The sequence below is a fragment of the Phocoena phocoena genome, chromosome 12 (assembly GCF_963924675.1).
Source record: "Phocoena phocoena chromosome 12, mPhoPho1.1, whole genome shotgun sequence".
In the NCBI taxonomy this organism is placed as follows: Eukaryota; Metazoa; Chordata; class Mammalia; order Artiodactyla; family Phocoenidae; genus Phocoena; species Phocoena phocoena.
The window spans coordinates 62343131-62365729 of NC_089230.1; the positions used below are offsets into that span (position 1 = coordinate 62343131).

At 33.0% G+C, this 22599-nt stretch overlaps 1 pseudogene; it reads left to right on the plus strand.

The window, feature by feature from the left end:
• The first annotated feature begins 347 nt into the window (after positions 1-347).
• LOC136131884 (nuclear receptor coactivator 7 pseudogene) lies at positions 348-13989 on the plus strand (annotated as a pseudogene).
• The last annotated feature ends 8610 nt before the right edge of the window (positions 13990-22599 follow it).

A 22599-nucleotide genomic window follows, 5' to 3' on the forward strand; every position in this document is an offset into this window, starting at 1 on the left:
TCGAGGCCTGGTCTGGGAGGATCCCACATGCTGCAGAGCAACTAGGCCCGGGAGCCACACTACTGAGCCTGGGCGTCTGGAGCCTGTGCTCCGCAACAAGAGACGCCGCGATAGTGAGAGGCCCGCGCACCGCGATGAAGAGTGGCCCCCGCTTGCCACAACTAGAGAAAGCCCTCGCACAGAAACGAAGACACAACACAGCAAAAATAAATTAATTACTTAATAAAAAACCACTGTGCCAGTTATGTTTCCATTATCTTTTCCATAAAAAAAACAAACATTAAATTTTAGAGAGATTTTTTACAGAGGAAAAAACCCCTGCAATCAAACCACTCGGGCACTCAGTAATGCGTCTCCTCAGGAGTCCTGTCAGTGAAACGCACAGGAGCAGTGGTGGGACAGTTGGTGGATATAAAGGAAATAATAGTCAGGCTTTGGATGACTTTCAGAGGATGAAAGGCAGGAAGAGGCTAATGGAAAGCCCAGGATGTTTGTTCAAAAGGTGTGTTCCTAGCCAGCTATTGAAGCTCATGAGCCTTTTGTCAACGTAGATTAGATATTTTTAATAGTATACTGTAAGTTCTCAACTAATTCTTAAAGATTAAATTGTCCACTGGTTAATAAGAGATGCCCTACTTTCAACCAGTCTATGAACTCTGCATATACATCAATTTTGTGCTACATAAGTATATCCATAGTTCCTTATTGTTTAAAAGACTGTAAAAGTCATTCTTAATTCAGTATCTTACCTTTATGAACATATATGCCTTCTGGTTTGGACATGTTGATGCTAACACAGACGGTTGCTACCTGCCAGGACATTCTCCCACCATTCTTCTCAATCAATATGGCAATGTTAAATGAAAATATAGAAAATAAAGTCAGATTTGTTATTTTCAAAACGGTAAATCTATCTACTCATCATTATGATATTTTAAAGCATTATTTTTATTTATTTATTTTTCGCTGTGCTGGGTCTTCGTTGCTGCACATAGGCTTTTGCTAGTTGCTGCGAGTGGGGGCTACTCTTTGTTGCAGTGCACGGGCTTCTCATTGTGGTGGCTTCTCTTGTTGTTGAGCATGGGCTCTAGGCGCATGAGCTTTGGTAGTTATGGCATGTGGGCTCAGTAGTTGTGGCTTGTGGGCTCTAGAGGGCAGGGTCCGTAGTTGTGGCTCACGGGCTTAGTTGCTCCATGGCATGTGGGATCATCCTGGAACAGGGATCGAACCCATGTCCCCTGCATTTGCAGGTGTATTCTTAACCACAGCGCTACTAGGGATGTCCCTAAAGCATTATTTTTTATTAAAAACAGTACATGAAAAGACATAAAAATTAGAATAGTCTGATAATTAACTGAAATATAGCTGTTTCCTATTAAGACTATGCAAAGGACATTCTTCCATACGTTGTTTCAAAAGCTAATATATTATTGTTTTTAAGAGTAAAAGAGTAACTGAAACACAAGTAAAATGATGTGTTTCAAGCAGAATTTCTCTGGCTGTAAATAATTTTTCAAAATAAGTAAGAGTTAAATGATTATAAAAAAAGAATCATGTTTACCCCATAGATATGTATATTACAAAAGCACACTATCTGATATGTAAAAAATCCTGTGCTTAAGTGTTGTCCTGTGGGATTCACAAACAAAATATAATTATAACTTTTTTATAGTATGCTATAGATTACAAATCTCTAATCATGCACATCATATTTGTTTTATATTTTGAAATAGGATTACTTAAAAAATCTCCTTTTGCTTTTTTCCTTAGCTATTTTATAATTTATGAAAATAAATCTGCTTAAAAAGTAAAACAAAATAATATATATACTCAAGAGTATAACTTCTCCTTGCTTCTTCACAATCCTCCAGTTATACACCTGAGTTAAACAAATTAACACAGAAACACACATATTTTATAAAGACTATAAAATATTAATATGTGCATAATCTTATAGCCTTTATGTATACAAATGGAAAATATTATTCATATCCTCCAAAAACTTGCTTTAAAATAGAATTTTGAGGAATTTATAAACCAATACAATTTGATGCACCTCATTCTATTCAAGGTATGCTTAATATCTAAACAACCCTCAGCTGATAAACATTTCAACTTTTTCCAGGTTTATTTCAATTTCAAGTAATGCTACAAAGACTAATGAACATATAATTACTGCACACTTTTTTGAACATATCTCTATAAATTTTCTTAGGTTAAATTATTTGGACAGCAAATATGTAACATTTAGAACATAATAGATATCATCAAATTGCCCTCTAAAAGTTTCAACTAATTTATGATTACTCTAACAGATTATGAGAAGACTGGGGCAAATGTATTTTTCTCTGATTAAATAAGTAATACATCTAATTCAAAATAATATGGCTAAAAGCTGACAATATTGTCTATACAAAATTTTCAGTAAGATAACCATAAACACATTGGTGTACTCTCCAAACTAGACTCAGACAATTGAATGCCTGAATTGTGGATGTACCAACACTTATTAAAGACAGATGGAGCCAGATTTTTTTCAAGTATATTTAAGCTTCAACTCTTTGCCTAAAACACCCATTTAAAAATATAATATAGAATATACCTAAAAAAATGTTACAAGAATTATGCAGTTCCCTACACCATCTGTTTTCTGTGTTAGAGAATCAGAGCATGTAACAATCAGAAAACTGGACAACTTTCAACCCGCCTCTTAGGATTTTGTTCTGGGGCCTCTGTGAGCCATCAGTACTTCTTGGATATCATCTTTTAATGGCTTTTTAGAGTGAGAAATAACAGGATATATCTATGCATAAAGAAAGGAATAGGGAGGAAGTTCTAAAAATGTATTGAGGGAAACCATTGATTCTATTGTTGGAGGAATAGTTTATCAAATACACCACTGGAGAAAGAGTTGAAGACAAAAGCATACTATTAATTATGCATTCTGGAGAACTTTAGTTTGCACATTATTTAAAATTATGTAGAGAACCAAGTAGAGGAGTACAAGGAAGTTTCTGGAGAAAGCCAGTAAATATCTAAAGCATGACATGGTAAACATATCAACTTGAACTGTAGCTTCACATATAAGAAAAGGATTTCTTTCTTTTTTTTTTTTTTTTGCGGTATGCAGGCCTCTCACTGTTGTGGCCTATCACGTTGCAGAGCACAGGCTCCGGATGCGCAGGCCCAGCGGCCATGGCTCAAGGGGCCAACCGCTCCGCGGCATGTGGGATCTTCCCGGACCGGGGCACGAACCCGTGTCCCCTGCATCAGCAGGCAGACTCTCAACCACTGCGCCACCAGGGAATCCCCAGGATTTCTTTTTAATTGTCAAAAATAATACTTTCAGAGGACATAAGTACATAACCATAAATTATAAGCCAAAACCACCTTATTAACTAAAAAAAATCTGAAAATATTTCCACTAAAAATATAGCAGAAGGGAAAGTGAATACCACAAGTGGCTACATCTGAAATAAAGACATAATTTAGGGTCTTCACTTTTCAAATTTCAGAAAAAAAGTTTGGCACTGTCATGAGCACAAAAAAGACACATTCTTCATGAAATAAGAACACAAGAAAATATCATCAGTAAAAAACAGTCTAAAAGTGAAAAAGGGTGAGATGAGATGGCAGTAGAATGAAATATGAATAAGAAAAAGAAAACATAAGAGTGCATCTACTAAATCACAATAGTGTAATCAAATAGTTAAACCCTTAACTAAGAAGCCAATTTGACATTAAAGAAAATCAAATCAATGAGGTAGAAACAGATTTGAAAACATCCAAAAATGCAAATAAATTCAAGAGAGTTGAAAAAAACACTTTGAGGAAAGTTTATATGTGTAATTCAGGAAATGGATATACAGTAAATTGTTAATTGATATTCCTGAAGAATAAACCAAGGCAAGTAAAAGAAATGTAACAAAGTAAAAGTAGAATAATAAACCAGAAAAACTCCAAATGATATTCTAAAAAAATGTACACTTCCATGCATACTATGATTCTATTATAAAGATAAAGAAAGATCGTACTGAACGCAAATATATATGTAAAGAAACAAAACTCAGAAATGACCAAAACATGTTTTACAAATTTAAATAAAAATTGTTACCATGACAACATATATACTGCAATGAACAAATGTGTAGCACAGACTATTTTTATACCCAGCTATTTTCATTACAAATGTCACAGAAAGAACATCAGATAAGTAAGATTTCAAAAAACATTTGATGTATTTATTCTTCTAAAAATTATTTGAGGGTGGTTTCCAAGTAACATATAAAACTTGAATATTAATAACCAAAAAAGGGTATCATTTTATGATGAGACCCATTGTAAGGATTACAAATTAAATACATAAAAAGTGGTCACTTTAGCAAGTGGTGTTGGGAATGCTGGATAACCACATGTAATTCAATGAAGTTAGAACATTCCCTCACACCATTCACAAAAATAACTCAAAATGGCTTAAAGACTTAAGACATGACAACCATAAAACTCCTAGAAGAGAACATAGGCAAAACATTCTTTGATATAAATCTTAGCAACGTTTTTTAGGTCAGTCCCCCAAAGCAATATAAATAAAAGCAAAATTAAACAAATGGGACCTAATCAAACTTATAAGGTTTTGCACAACAAAGGAAACCATAAATAAAATGAAAAGACAACCTAAGGACTGGGAGGAAATATTTGCAAACGATGGGACCAATAAGGGCTTAATCTCCAAAATATACAAAGAGCTCATACAATTCAATAACAACAAAAAAAAAACCAAACAACCCAATCAAAAAATAGGCAGAACACCTAAATAGACATTTCTCCAAAGAAGACATACAGATGACCAACAGGTATGTGAAAAGATGCACCACACCACTAATTATTAGAGAAATGCAAACCAAAACTACAATGAGGTATTACCACACACAGGTCAGAATGGCCATCATCAAAAAATCTACAAATAAATGCTGAAGAGGGTGTGGAGAAAAGGGAACCTTCCTACACTACTGGTGGGAATGTAAATTGGTGAAACCACTATGGAGAACAGTACGGACGTTCCTTAAAAAACTAAAAATAGAGTTACCCTATGATCCAGTGATCCCATTCCTGAGCATATACCCAGAAAAGATAAAAGCTCTAATTTGAAAAGATACATGCATGACAAAGTTCAAGGCGGCACTATTTATAATCGCCAAAATATGGAAGCAACCTAAGTGACCATCAAATAGATGAATGGATAAAGATGCAGTATTATGTATATTACTCAGCCATAAAAAGAATGAAATAATGCCATTTGCAGCAACATGGATGGAGCTAGAGTTTATCATACTAAGTGAAGTCAGACAAAGACAAATATCATATAATATCACTTACATGTGGAATCTAAAAAATAATGCAAGTGAACTTATTTATAAAACAGAAACAGACTCAGACATAGAAAACAAACTTATGGTTACCAAAGGGGAAGGGAGAGGGAGGGATAACTGGGACTATGGGATTAACAGATAAACACTATTAAATTTTAAAAAAAGTAGAATAATTTCTGACCATATTATTAGCAAATGCAATATAAGTTTTTTTGAAAAGAGAAAGTATGTATAAATGTGAAGTCTAGCTTTTAAAGGCCAGATAATATCAACAATTACTGAAAATCGAAGGAAATTGGGGGAGAGCCAAGAAAGAGCTTATATAAGCTTTGCTTTAAATGGAGGGCTTCAGTCTTTAAAGATACTGTTAAATCTTTACTTTGACAACTAGAAAAAGCACACTAAATATATAATACTACAACCAAAAATAAAAGCAAGAAATCTAAGAGGGTAAGAAATATAAAAATTTTAACAAGATGACAAATTATAAACAAATATAGCTCATAAAAACAAACTAAATGCATTAAAATTTCTTGCTAAAAATGTATTTCCTAAGTTTTCAAACACGCAATATAGCCTATGCTGTAGATATAGGGTATACCTCAAGAAAAATATACAAAAAATATTAAAAACAAAAGGTTGATTAAAGGCATGTCAAACTAATGTAAATAAAAAGAGCCCTCCAAATCATAGTAATACTGCATAAAATAGAACTCAAGATAATGAACATTAAATTATACCTTGAATGAAAGGGTGAAATTCATGATCAAAATATAATTGTAATGAAAATTTTTGCAAAGTCATAAAAATACTTTGTGTAAAACTGTTAGGAAATGCAAATATAAGTAGACAGAAGTAAAAAAGCAATTATTACATTTGGTGTTCTTTCCTATCTTTAGCAGATCAAGTGGGCAAAACCTATACAAAGATAGTGTTTATTTAATGGTATAAGTAATATGGTTAATTTATTGAAGGGATAATACACTTTCTATTATCTTTTTCACCTTCTTTATAACTACATTTTTTTTTTGGGGGTTTTTTTTTTTTTTTTTTTTTTTTTTTTGCGGTACGCGGGCCTCTCACCGATGTGGCTTTTCCCGTTGCGGAGCACAGGCTCCGGACGCGCAGGCTCGGCGGTCATGGCTCACGGGACGAGCCGCTCCGCGGCATGTGGGATCTTCCCGGACCGGGGCAGGAACCCGTGTCCCCTGCATCGGCAGGCGGACTCTCAACCACTGCGCCACCAGGGAAGCCCCATAACTACATTTTTTACACCAATGAAATATTTACCAATAAAAGTTTGTTCAAAGACAATCTCAATCAATTTTATGGGCCAGGCCACAATCTCTATACACATTGTGACTCCACACACAGACTAAACTATAACAAAAGCCACCTTTATATCCAGGCATTTGATTTGTTTTTAAATGCTGTGCTATAGAGTTGTTAACTGAACTGTATTTATTGATTTTGTCTAAATTATTTCCAGCATGTTCATGTTCTCTGTAATAGAGTACATTTATGCTTTATAACTTTTAAAAAAATTACCTTCCAATGCTTCCTATGTCAATACTTTATAAAAACATCCATTACAATTATTTTAAAACAATTATACTTTTTAATTGATATTATGCATTTTAGTATTAATTTCTCTTACTCCTTTCTTGTTTGCTAATATTTTCACTTTCTTGGTTGATTATTCAATTCAGTTAAAATAGCTTAACATCAGAAAGACTTACAATCAATTCAATATATACCAAAATTGCATTTCATAAATTTTAACATTCGTCAAAAAATTCATAAATGCTGAATATGAAGCTATTTTATTATATCAAAAGGTAAAATTATATGAAAATGTAAATGGATAGTATCTGAAACTGAGTTATAAAAATTGTAACAAGTTTTGCCTAATTCTTCTGCGTAAACTCTTGGGCATTCACACCCATGCCAGAAACAAATACACACACACTTGAACACACATGTAACCAGGCAAATTTAATCAGTGTTCTTTATAGTCGAATGTACCACAGCCTTTAATATGGTAAGATGCATTTAGAGATTGTTTTTGTGTCATTTCTTCAATTAAGACATATTTATTTAAGTGAAAATCATTAACATTGTCCTTATCTCTAAGTAGTCTGATCATGCATGCTTATCCTCTTCCTCTGGTCTATCTATAGTTTCTAATTGCTCTACAATGAATAGATATTGATGAAAAGTAATATTTTTTAAAAAGTATTTAACTAGAATAAATCATGGGAGACATTTGAAATCTTATAGTGGGGAAAATTTTCTTATGATATCAAAACTAAAAAAAACACATAGAGACATGCTTTTATTAGGCAAATTTCAAATGTACCCCAAAGAGAAAGTATTACAAATGAACCCACGTGTAGCACTTCAAAAATTATCACTTTGCTTATCTTGTTTTCTTTATTTCATCCACCAACACCATTTTCCTTTTCTTTCAAATTCAAGATATGTAATATACCTATAAAAACTTCTGTATATATCTCTAGAGATAAGTTTTATTAGCATAAATTCAGTATTAATTTTAAGCAAACAAATTTACCAAAAATCTTAATTTACCCTAAAATGTCCGTAATTTGAGATTTGTCACTTTTTTTTTTACAAAAAATATTTTTGTTGATTTGTCAAATAAGACAGTTTAACTTCAATTTAATAGTAGTACATTATTGAACAATACTGTAGTAAACTATAAGTAATATAATAAAACAAGGTCTATACATATATTTCTATTCATTTACTTAGGTATAATTTTATATATCTACATATATATACACAGTTTCTCTCCCTCTCTGTTTTTAAAAATCTTTTTCTATTTCAGTATAATAAATATACAGGAAGATACACATCTTAAGTATATAGTTTAATCAGTTCAGACAAATGAATGTACCCATATAACTCATATCCATATTAAGACGTAAAAAATTCTTCACATCAGAAAGTTCCCTCTTGCCACTTTGCAGTACATCTACTACTCAGCAAGAAGACACTATTCCAATTTCGGTTACCTAATTTTTGCCTATTCTGAAAATTCACATTAATCAAATCAGAAGGTAAAGACTGTGTAAGAACAGCATGATTTTTGTGAGAGTCAAATTTTCGTTGCATATAATGGTTGTTCACTCCTTTTAATTGCTGGAAGTATTCCATTGTATGGTTATTTTACAATATATTTATCTATTCAACCCTTTTAATATGGAATATTTCCTTTTTTTGTCCACTATGAAGGAAACTTCTATGCATATGATTTTAGAAGTCATTTGTGAATATATTTTTATTTCACTTGGATAAACATGTGAGTGGAACTCCTCTGTTTACAAAAACTGTCAAATAATTTTTACAAAGTGGTTGTTTAATTTTATACTTTTGCCAGTAATGTAAGAGAGTTTGGTGTACATTTGAGGTTTTAGTATTTTTAATAATAGTCATTCTAGTAACATAGAGTAGTACTTCATTATGGCAAAATTTGCATTTTTTCTGATGAGTATTATTGTTGAGTACTTTTCCATATGTTTTTTGGCCATGTGCATATTTTCCTTTCAGAAGTGTCTGTTTAAGTGTGTCGATCATTTTTATGTTCTTTGTATTTAAAATGTAATTTAAATATATATTATAGATAATATTCATTGTATATTTATACTACAATTTATTTATAATATAATACATCTTTATTTTATTACATAATTTACTACAATATTCAACAGGAATAATGGCTAGTAAAATAAGGGAAGAAACACAAATAAATAACAAAGATTAGAATGGAAATAAACCTGTCTTTTTATAGGTATTTTACTGTATTAATATTATAGGTACAAACTCTAAAAGATATAGAAAAATCTATTAGAACAGTTACTTTATCAAGCAATTTTAGCAAGGTCACAGGACACAAGATCAATTACAAATGCCACTTGTAATTCAGAATACTCAAAAAAAAAAAAAAAAACCCAACCATAGTAGCATCAAAATTAAAATACTAAAGAATACATTTAGTCACATATGCTTAGAGCAGGGAACTACAAAGCACTGCAAAGAGAAATTAAAGAAAATGTGATAAACGGAGATCTGGTGTTAATGGATTGAAGGATTTGATATTGTTAAACTGCAACTCTGCCCAACTTGATCTGTAATTGCATATCAACATCCTAGGTTTTATAAGTCAACAGGTTGACTTTTAAATTTTTATGCAGAGTCAAATAACCTAATATAGCCAAAACAACCCTGAGGAAAAAAAACAAGGTTGGACAAATGTAGACAGGTAATTCAGTATGAAATAAGACTCTTCACCAAGTGTTGTTAACTAACCATATGCATATCTGTACAGAAAACTAGTTGGGGCAGGGGTTTTACTTGTTTACAGTTTTATTCCCTTCTGACAATCTTTGCCTTTTAGTTGAAGTAGTTTGTCCATTAACATTTAATCTAATTAATATTGTTGGATTGAATATACCACTTCTTAATTTGTTGTGTACTTGTCTATTATTTTATCTAGTTCTCTTTTCTTGCTTGTTTTATTTGAATTTCAAAAAAGGCATTTTAGTATATGTTTAATGTGTTCTCAAAGTATTTTATTTAGAAATTAACATCTTTTTTCATAAGTGAGAATTATAAACCTCATGTATCATATCCTCTTTCTAGGAAAGTTATGGCAGTTAACATATCAACCCATTGTGCATTACAGAAATGTATAATCCCTGTTCTTTTTACCAGGAATTTGTTCTTTTAAGATATAAACCTAACTAGATATAAATATAACTAGAGCAATGACTACTTCACTCACAGTTTATTATGTTTTAGCTTGTAATTTTTGTTTGTTTTGTGTTATTTTGGCAGGTTTTAGCAGGATTATATGTGCTTCATAATTAGGTGCCTTTCAACCATTTTCTAAATTCTATGTGTATTTATATTTTATGGATATTATCCTCACTTATAAAATTAGAAAGCTAAGACTCAGAAAGATTAAGTCATTTCCTAAAGTCATGTAAATGATGAAGTCAGAATTAGAATCCAGGCCATATTATTTATAAAATACATATTTCTAAAACAATATACAGCATTATATCCTCACAGAACTTGCTGTCAGAGAGCTCACACTCTCATCAGCAAATTGTCTTTAAAATAATTTTAAAATATAAATTGGATCTTAAGTAATTTAAAGTAGATATAAATGTAGAAGTAATTAATATATATATTAGTATTCCTAATTTTATTTCAAATGATTAAAATTCAGAATGAAACTTCTGACTCATTCTGAGTTTATACAGGTACAGATGCTTACAACAAAGGACTGATTCATTAATTGACAATAAGATCAAATGCTGACTTTTAAAATTTGGTATCAAATTGATAGATGAATGGATAGATGAATAAAGAAGATGTGGTATGTATATACAATGGAATATTACTCAGCCACAGAAAAATGAAAATGTGCCGTTTGTGACAACATGAATGGACCTAGAGGGTATTATGCTTAGTAAAATAAGTCAGAGAAAGACAAATACCATATGATTTCACTTACATGTGTATCTAAAACACAAACAAAACAGAAACAGTCTCAAACTTGTAGTTGCCAGAGGGGAGGGGATGAGGGATGCATAAAATAGGTAAAGGATTAAGAGGTACAAACTCCCAGTTATAAAATAAAAATTTCATGAGAATGCAATATACAGCGTAAGATATATAATCAGTAATACTGTAATAACTTTGTATTGTAACACATGGTTACTAGTCTTATTGTGGTGATCATTTTATGATGTATTTAAATGTCAAATCACTATGTTGCACACCTGAAACTAACATATTGTATGTCTACTATACTCAAATTTAAAAAAAAGTTTTTATCTAATTCTGTAGTATAAATTTATTTTTGAGATTATTAATTGAATTGATATTATAATCATGTAAAATTTGTCATACAAAATCTTCCCCAGAATTGTTTCATTGTGCTTGTTACATAACTTAAGTAGACTTGCTCTTTCTAAAAAGATATTAATTTGGGACTTCCCTGGTGGCACAATGGTTAAGAATCTGCCTGCCAATGCAGGGGATATGGTTTCAAGCCCTGGTCTGGGAAGATCCCACATGCCGCCGAACAACTAAGCCTGTGCGCCACAACTACTGAGCCTGCGCTCTAGAGCCCGTGAGCCACAACTCCTGAGCCCACGTACCACAACTACTGCAGCCCACTTGTCTAGAGCCCATGCTCCACAACAAGAGAAGCTACCACAACGAGAAGCCCACGCACTGCAGCGAAGAGTAGTCCCCGCTCGCCACAACTAGAGAAAGCCCGCACGCAGCAAAGAAGACCCAACGCAGCCAAAAGTAAATTAGTTAATTAATTAATTTAAAAAAGATATTACTTTATATTTTCTTTTTTATGTAAATTTCTCTAGTAGCTCTTAACAACCATTCACTTGTTCCAGGGTTTATTATCCTAATTGAGAAAATGTGAAATGAAGTACCATAGCCACTTGAGTTGTAAAACTACTACATCTGTTTAGTTTGGGAAATGGAATATCTGTTCCAGGAATTTACATTCTCATGTTCAGAGAAAGCCAGTATAACTGGGGTTAATTTGTGGGAAGACATTTGAAATGAACAAGTAGGTGAGACTTTTCTCTCCTCTAAACCACTGAACATTTATTTCTTATTGAGAAAGGTAAATTATCATCCTTCTGTGAATTATATTTGAGGCAAGGGCATTCAGCAGTGAGTAGGAAATGCAGTTCTCTGGCAGAAGTAGATATAAGTACCACTTTTAACTTATTGGGGGAAGAGGGAATAGATAATGTCATTTTCTTGCTGTGAATACTAGTCTGTATTATGAGTTAACAGGTGAATTTTATGAAGCAGACAATTTTACTAGTGCTACCTTGAATCAGGAAACATTTGAATTCTGTTAAGTAATTCATTTAAATATTGATTTATTTGTTTGGTTAATGGAATGTTATCTATTTGCCAAGCATTGGGCTACAATTCTGAATGTATATTTCAGTAAAGAAAATATCTTCTTTGCTTTCTGGGGATTTTTTTCTCATAAAAATGATCTATATTTATTCAGACCTGGAGGAGAAGTGAAATGATTTTTCAACTTGAATATAAGTAAAAGGGAATTTTTAAACTACTTCCTAGATTTAGTGCATACAGTGGCAGTCATGAAAATACCGGGAGATTTTTTTTTTTTTTTTAATACTGGGAGATTTTGAATTAGAATCAAACTCTCTAAAAGGCTCCCATTATCATTCTAGGGTAAAAATACAAGTACATGAATGGTTATAAATCTTGTTAATTGATTCTCTACAAAGCATTACCATTCATGTGCTTAATATTCGGTACGTATTTATTCTATAGTATGCATTATTAATTAATCCTTTAAATATAATTGTGAGGCAAAATTCTTTATAATTACTATAATCCAGCAATATTTATCTTTTATTATTTAAGTAATACACATAGCAAGGCATTGTTCTAAGTGCCTAAAAATATTAACACATTTAAAACTCATTACAACTCTATAAAATAGGTACAAATAAATATTATTTCTACTTTCAGCTGAGGAAAATTTGAAGAAACAATATTAAGGTCACACAACTATGGATCCCAGTGGACCTGGGATTCATCATAAAAGCTATACCCTAAGTTCCATATTTGTTTTGTTGGGAGAGATAATAGCATAATGAATTCTCATATACTCATCACCCAGTTTCAACAACTAGAAATATCTGCCCAATTTTGTTTTAACTGTATCCTCCCCAACATATCCACATTTTAGTGTTAGATGGAACTGAGCAAGGTCAGCAAGAACCTCTGACACTCATGCTGCATTTGAATCTATAGGCAAAGAAAATTCCTTTTTTAGGGGAAGATGATGACTTTGCTTACTTAGAAGAACTTTCTTCTCAAACTGATAGTGGAAAGACCAAAAAAGACACCTCAAAGCAGTACCTTTCTCTTGACCGCAAGGAGCTAAGGTAGCTAAGTCACAAAAAATTGGTTCTGCTACAGGAATTCAAATACATTCAACTCTGAATTTTTTAGCAACAGGGTGTGATGCTGAACTGAGGGGGCCCTAGATTTAGAAGCCCATGATAATCATGATATAATGCTGGAAGTGGACAAGCAATTTGGTTCCCCAGAAAGCCAGGTGGAGAACACATTGAACATACATGGAGATATAAAGTTAAACTTATCGAATATTACCTTAATAAGAACAAAGAAGGGTCACAGATACGTGAAAACTTGCAGAAGACAGAATTAAATGATGGAAAAATTATTGAAACAGTGGGAAAATACATCACCCTTAGTAGTTCTTTTCTCCAGGCATGTGATCCCTCAACTGAGGGCAATTAAGAGCCGGATAAAACCTGAAGGAGAAAGTCTCTTTCACTGCAACTAGGTTCTTTAACAGAAGAAAATCTGAGTAAAAAGTCACTAGATTCCTCTTTGGTATCTACTTCAGATATCAGCTGTTAAGGTGCACATTGATAATAAATCTGAAATTCAGTTATGACTGTTAAAGTTAATTCAGGTACCCATTGGAAATATATGTCCCTCCAAAGAAGAGAAGAGTATTAAGATTCCACCCATATTTCTATAAAGTGGGAAAACCAACGAGAAAAGGCTTTGTTACTCACACTGCAGCTGTGATCCAGCAGTACAACAAAGGAAGAAAGCAACCAGAGTACTGGTCTGTTGTTCCTTGGAGAGAAGTTGTCAGAAGATAAAAGATCACCATGGATCCAGGAAAGATGGCAGTTTCTTCTTACATACTGAGAGATGCTCACATTCACTGAAGATAAGTGCATATCAACTTTAAACCCTCCTTGTCTCCACTGCAGCTTGCAGAATCACATCCTTCCTTGAATCAGCTGAGGATGACAGTGGTGTGCTTGGGCTATTTGCAAGTGTCCAGAACTTGACTTCTAAAACTGGCTTCTGGGCTACACCTCGCAGGCCTGCAAGCCTTGTAGTTGCCCAGCCTCAAGACTGAAGGAAGAGCCTCAAGACAGCACCAGAGACATCACTGGTTTAATAGACAGGAGATCTTACACATATGCTCAGCAGACGGCAGAAAGGACATGGCAGCCATCTTTGCTACTCAGGGGAGAAGGAAGCTACCATTTATAAGGGGAATTGACATCAGGCTGGCTCATCAACTACCAGGGAAACCAGCAGCTGAGGTACATCCCTCACAGCCCATCAGTTTAACGATCATAATGAGGGCAAATGTTTCCTTTTAATAAACTAGCAGGTGGAGCCATCTGGCCTAAGGGGCTGGGTCAAGCATGTTTGCATGAGTAGGGTGTAGGTGAAGCAGGACTGGTCGAGCAGGGGACATACAAACAGCAAGAGAACAGCCATCATGAGTGGCCTGACCATATACTGGCACATCCAGATTTTTCCTACTCTCACTCTTGGTGCTAATTTAAACATGACAACAGTGGATAATTCCACCTTATTTTAATTATCTAGTACAGGATTTCTCAAATTTGGCACTATTAACATTTTGAACTGCATAATTCTTTGTTTGAGGGGATGTCCTATGCATTTTAGGATATTTATCAGCATCCCTGGCTTCTACCCACAAGATGCCAGTAGCACCTCCCCAGTTGTGACAACCAAAAATGTCTCCAGACATTGCCAAATATCGTCTGAGGAATAAAATTGCTTCACATTGAGAACCACTGGTCAGTTATAGGACCATTAGACCACGGACTGTAGGCCATTCTGAAAGTAATTATGTGCCATTATAGCTGAATAATTTAGGGATTTGACTACTTAAATTTTTTTACTTGATTATAGTCACAGTATTTATTTATCTGCATGTACCTTGTTTTCTTTGCTAAACCTCAATATTTTTGCAAAGAATTTAATTAAATTTTTTTTAACTTGAAACAAAATTCCCAAAAATGTCCTTTCACGTGTTAATACTTAGTATGTATTTCTAACAGATAAAACTTTCTTTTTATACACAACCTTAATTTAGTAACCACAATAAACACAATTAATAATAATTCTTTGATCTTATCCAATACAGAGCTGATAGCTAGTGTCACCAATTGTCTCAAAAATGTGTTTTTATTGTTGATTCCTGTGAAATGAGATCAAACAAGATCTACATATTGCAGTTGGTTGACTTTTTTTTCTACTCTAGGGCATCATCTATCTTTATACATTGTTTTTTCAGGCTATTTATTATTTGAATAAATGGGCTAATTTGTCCTGTAGAATTTCCCACTGTCACATTGGTTAAAGTGTGCCACATGAAGTGGGTTGTGTTTCAGGAAATTAAACCTAAGTTTAGGAAACCTATTTTTTAAATAGTGGTCAATAATTACACTTATTGCTCTGTAGGGAGTCATTTTCTTTATTGTACTGGACACTAAGAATGTGTGCACTTTGATCTTGAGGGTGATAACTGTGTCTTCCAAGGAAATCCTCTGCAAATGTCATTGAAAAGGTCCATCAGTGCCTCACTCACAAAGCATGCAGAAACATAAGAGATTTATGGATTATTGACTCCCCAAAATATTTGCCCCTCATTTCTACATTGACTTGAATTCTGATGAATTTTCCAATAAATATGATGCCACTTTATCGGCCACTCTGATTAATCTGATCTAGAGAGGCTAGTAACAAAATCCATTCAATTGTTCCATACAATATTTAATTAAGGCTCTTCTCAATAAAATTCCAAGCAGCCTGATGAAGACAGCCTAAGCTTTTGACTAAAATATGCCATCCAAGGTACCAGACACTGCTGAGCAAACAAGTCAGGCTTTAACTCAGAAAACCTGGTGTCTTACTCTGTAGGTTTCAGCACTGACATTTCCACTTGGCTAGAGGTATTAGTCCAGGCACAGCAGATGCGTTAGTGATTGCACAGATTCTGCCTTTGCCTGTAAGGAACAAGTTTCAAGCAATCATCCATAACTACTATGACCAGTGAGTCCAGGCTGAATGCCTTCCAGGACCATTGCAATGTAACTGATCAATTCAGTTAAAGTCAGGGATAAATGTTGTACCATGATTTCTAATTTGTTGACACATGGTAGAGATAACTGCCTCCAAGGAGCATATAAATAATGAATCAGTTAGTCCTTTGGGAAGATCCCCAAGCAACCAAGAGCTGCCTCATTTTGAAAAAGATATCCACAGTTATATGTGAGCTGCATGATCTACTATTAGTGTTTCATAAAATACCTGAAGGTCTCTTACATCTTCCCCTAAGTTTTAAGGTACTGTGAATTGGGGAGCAGGGTAAGTTCACTGTTACCAGAGAAGAAGCACAAAGCCACAGAGAGATACAAAGTTCCAAAAAAGAAATTCATTTTCAAAAATTTGGGGTCCTGTAAGTGGAACTAATATCCATTGGAAAGGGCAGAGATTGAGAATGCCTGCAATGTAGTCTCCCTAAAAACTAATAAATTTTGGGTTTCCAAGTTCAGTTTGAATAATTGATCTAATTCTTGTTTCAAAGGGATTGTCTAGGGTACCAACAGAATGGCATCTGTCTGCCCCACAGAATGACTGGGAGATGGTTCGGGAATGCAGGTGGGCAAGACGTCCAAAGACCTTGACAGGTGTTTTGTGTTGGAGATGGGGTTGCTGGGGGCCTCTCCTCTGTTCCAATATATGTATGAGTAAAAATTAAAAGAATGGCAGTAAAATCATGGATGGTGTTGTCTGTCAGAGACTGGTAGATCTAGTTGTAATTTTTTTTACTAAGCATATTAATAAATATTATTTATTTAAAATTTTGCACATTGCACTTTAACATTAAAAGTACTTGCAATAGTTCAGGAGAGTCACATGGGAAGGGTTGTCCTTTATGAAGAAGGTTCTAGGGATGATTCTAAAAGACACTTAGTGTAACTCCCTCCCAGTGTCTGAAGTCTTACCTTCAGGTGATTGATAAGATTATTATTGTTCTCTTGCTACCACCATAAAACAAGTGTGTCTTATTGTAGTCGTTATAACTTCACCTATTTTCCAATTATACCCAATACAAAAAAACAGAATTTTTTCCCAGAAGGATTGAGTCTGAAAATAAATAAATAAAACGTATTCAAACTGAAACGCAAGGAGAAAATCAATTTAAATGCATAACAGAGCATCCAAGAGCTTTGGGGCAATATCAAACTATCTAACGTTTGCAAGATTGACATCACAGATAAAGGAGAGAGAAAAAGGACAGAATAAATACTGAAGAGATAATGGCCAAGACATTCTTAAATTGAATTCACTCAGAATGAATTTATTCAGAATTCACTCAGAATTCATTCAGCACAGCCCTTTCCCAGAGTGGTTGTGAGAATTAGCAGAAACTGCTTAACATTTCAGCTGCCTAAGGCTGTGATAATATTTGTGGCAAACAAGAGGTTAACCAAAAAACTTAAAAGGAAAAGCTGGTGAATGTGTGTTCACAGGGAACCTTGAAGAGCTCTGATATGCCCCTGAGAATTTAGAAGACCACGCACATGCACAGAATGGTATGCATACTCAGGGTTTGTGCATGCCCAGGAAAGACCTGATCAAGCCCCCATCTCTCAAGTGTGGCTTAACTTGAGGTTCTGCACAAACAGAAAGTGAAGAATAATAGAGTGTTGTAAACGGCTTGCTTGAATATTGAAGACATACACCAGAATCCATACAGAACACCTCAGCAAAGGCTGAAAGACTTCTTAGTCCAAGGCACTTAAGGAAATCTCTATCCAATCACTAGTTGGCCACTAAACTAGCCAAGCAGACGGTAAGCACATGTGACAGTGAAAATAGACTTTACAGAATTAGTTTGAAAAAGTTACTAAGCAAACAAAGAAAAACTATACTAAATAGTAACAACAACAAACTACATTGAGGGAAAAGAATCTGATTTACACAGTTGCCACATTATTTGATTTAAAACATACATTAACAAAAAATTAGAAGATATATAAAAAGTAGAAAATATGGTCAATACATGAGAACATAAGCAGTTGAAAGAAACAGCCCATGAGGAAACACAAACACTGGATTAAGAGACAAAAATTTTAGATCAGTTATTTAAAATATCTTCAAAGAACTAAAACAAACAAATGATGTCCAGATAACTACACAAAGTATGAGAACAAAATAGTGATTATCACCAAACAGAGAATATCAATAAAGAGATAGAAGGAATAAAATTTTGGAGTTGAATAGTACAGTAACTGAAATGAAAATTCACTAAAGGGGCTCAAGCCACAGAGAGAAAGAATCAGCATACTTGGAGGTAGAGCAATTGCTATTACCCATTTTGAGGAACAGTAAGAAAAATGAATGAAAAAGCGAGCAAATCTTCAGGATGGACCATATGTCAGGCCATAAAATGAGTCTCAAAAATTTTAAAAGGACTCATCATCAAAATTTTTTCTTCAATCTCAAAGGAAGGAAATTCCACAATAACAGAAGGAAATTTGGGGAATTCAAAAGGAATAAATAACAGGAGGAAATACATAGAGATTAAATAACACACTCCTAAAGTAACCCTGGGATCAAAACAAGAAATCATAAGAGAAATTTAAAAAATAGTTTGAGATGAATTAATATAAAGACACAGCATGTCCAAACTTTTGTAGTCTAGCTAAAGCAGTGCTTAAAGGGAAATTCATAAATTTAATGCATATATTAAAAACAAATAAATATCTCAAATTAATAAATAAACTACAGCAGAGAGTAAACTAAGATCAAAGCAAGCAGGAAGAAGACAAAATTAGAGTAGATAAATAAAGAATAGAAAAATAGAGAAAATCACGGAAACCTAAGTTTGTTGCTTTACCAATTTCCACAAAATTAAAAAAAAAAATCTTTAGCTAAACTGTATAAGAAAACCAAATTACTAAATAAAAATGGAATATTAATTCTAATCCTACAGAAATTAAAAAAATAATTATAAGGAAATGTTATGAACAAATGTATGCCAATAAACTAGATAACCTAGATGAAATGGACAAATGCCTAGAAGGACACATACTACTAAAAATGACTCAAGGAGAAATGGAAATTGGAATAAACCTGTAACAAGTAAAATAACTGAATTATTGATCAAAAAACTCCCCTGAAATAGAAGTCCAGCCCTGAAGACTTCATTTTTGAGTTGTAAGAAATGTTTAAATATTTAACACCAATACTTCACAAAGTCTCCCAAAAAGTAGAAAAGGGAGAAATATTTCCAAACTCATTCCAGGATTAAACAGAAATTAAAACCAGGTTTAGAATCACAAGAAGTGAAAAATACAAAACAATATCCCTTTTGAATATAGACACAAAATTTCCCAACAAAATACGAACAGATTTTATCCAGCAATATGATCTATGTAGATTTAGCTCAAGCTGACAAAGTTGGTTTAATATATCAAAATTAATCAATGTAATACCCTACAGTGATAGAAAAAATAACAAAACCTTATGATTATGTCAATAGTAAATTTTGAGAAAATCAACACCCTTTTATAATGAAAACACTCAACAAGCTAGAAATAGAAGAGAAATTCCTCAAGCAGATAAAAGACGTATATTTGAAAAACCCAGAGCTAACCTCAAACTGAATGGAAAAAAGAAAGATTTCATCATAAGAGTAAAAACAAGCCAAGGATGTCCACCATACCATTTTATTGAACATAAAGATGGACGTTATAGTCAATGTATTCAGGCAATAAAAATATTTTTAAAAAGCATCCAGATAGAAAAGAAAGAAATTAAACTATCTCTGCACACATATTACATGACCTTTTGTTTAGAAAAACTTAAGGAATAAACAAAAATGTATTAGATCTGATCAACAAGTTCATCAAGTTGGTAGGCCACAAGATCTATTAAAAAAATCAATTGCATTTCAACAATTTAGCAATGAAAAGTTCCAAAATGAACAATTTCTTTTCCAATAGCATCAAAAAGAATAGATATTTAGGAATAAACGTAACAAAAAATGCAAGATTTGTTCACTGAAAACTACAAAGCATTGTTAAAAGAAGTTAAACAAGACATAAATAAATGAAAAAAACTCAACTGGAAGACTAATACTGTTATGATGCCTACACTCTCCAAACTGTTCTACAGATTGAAGACAATCCTAATCAAAAGCCCAGCTGCCTTTTCTGCAGAAATTGACAAGCTTATTTTAACTTCATGGAATTTTAAGGGATGCAGATCAGCCAAAAAAATCCTAGGGGAAAAATAATAAATTTGGAGGATATTGGAGGACACAAGCTTCCTGATTTCAAAACTTACTACAAAGCTACAAGTAATCAAGACAGTATGGCACTGGCATAGGTACAGCTACATATGTCAACAAAATAGAAATGAGTGAAGAAATAGACACTTAAATTATGGTTAATTAATTAAAAACAAAGTTTTAAAGACAAATCAATGGAGAAGGGATACTCTTTTCAACAAATGATGATGACCAAACAACTGTATATACATAAGCAAAAGAATGAGCTGAACTCTTTCCTCATTTATAAACAAAAATACACCAATGGATCATAGACTTAAATGTAACAGCTAAAACTATAAAAGTCATGGAAGAAACCGTAGGTGTGAATCCTCGTAATTCTGAATTAGCCAATGTCTCTTACATATTTCTCCAAAAGCAAAGCAACAAAATAAAAATAATAGATAAATTGGACTTTACAAAAATTTAAAATCATTGGGCTCCAAAGCACCATCAGTAATTTGTAAAGGACAACCCACAGAATCAAGAAAATATTTGAAAATCATAAAGGACTAGTGTCCACATAAGAGTTGAAGAACTCTTACAACTCAACAATAAAGAGAAAACCCAACTTTAGGAATGGGCTGTTTAAATATATTTCTCTACAGAACCTATGAAAACGGACAGTAAGCACAGTAAAAGGTGATCAACATCAATAGTCACTAGTGAAATGCAAATCAAAGCCACAGTGAGATACTATTTTATATCAACTAGTATTTCTCTAATCAAAAAGAGGGACCATAACAATTTGTGAATACACTACTAAATTATAGCACTCATACATTGCTGATGAGAATGTAATATAGTCCAGCCACTTTGAAAAACATTTGACAAAATGTTTAAACATAATTTGACGTAAGTTTGACAAAAATTTAAACATAGACTTACCACATGACTCAGCAGTTCCTTTCCAGATAAGTATCAAAGAAAATTTTAAAATTACGTTTACACAACAACTTGTACACAAATGTTCATAGATGAATTATTAATAATAGTTAAAAAGTGGAAGCAACACACATTCCTATCAACTGATAAATAGATATTTAAGGTTTATCCGTACAATGGATTATTGTAAATTATTGATATTTAGCCATAAAAAGGAAAGAAGCATTAATACATGTTACAAAATGATTAAACCTTGAAAACATTATGCTAGGTGGAAGAAGCCAGACATAAAAGGCTACATTAGGTATGATGCCACTTATATGCAATTTCCAGGATAGACAAATTCATAGAGACAGAACGTAGATTAGTTGTGGCTGAGTGCTAAGGAAAGGGGAAACAGGAGAGTGATTCCTAAGAGATAGTTTATTTTAAGGCGATAAGATTTGTGGTGACGTTTGCACTAATTATAAATACACTAAAAACTACTGAACTGTACACTTAAAAAGGGAAAATTTTATGGTGTGTGAATTATATCTTCAAGGCCATGAGTATAGACAATGATATTTAGACACAAAAAGCATCAATTATAAAATTTAAAAAGTGATACTTAGGCTAATTTTTAATATTTTTAATTATAAAGCATTCATAATGATATTAATAGCAATTAATAGTGATATGTTTTAAATTATAAAGCATTATTAAGTAAGTGAAATATCATTGTAAAATGAGAGAAGTTATGTTTAATATATTTGATTGACAAAGGAGTCCTATCTGGATTAAAGATTGCTTACAAGTCAATTAGAAAAAACAAATAACTTAATAAAATAGGTCATTGTCTAAACATTATATTCAAAAAACAGTAAATGTGTGATTATGAAATACAAAATTAAAACTGTAATAAGATGACATTTCACATCCATCAAGAACATTAAAACAAAACAAAACATTGACGCTATTAAGAATTGCCAAAGATGCGGCGCAGTTGGAACACTCATACGCTGCTGAACAGAGCATATACTGGTAGAATACATTTGGAAAATGGCAGCATTTACTAATGCTGAACATCAGATACCATATGACTTAGTAATT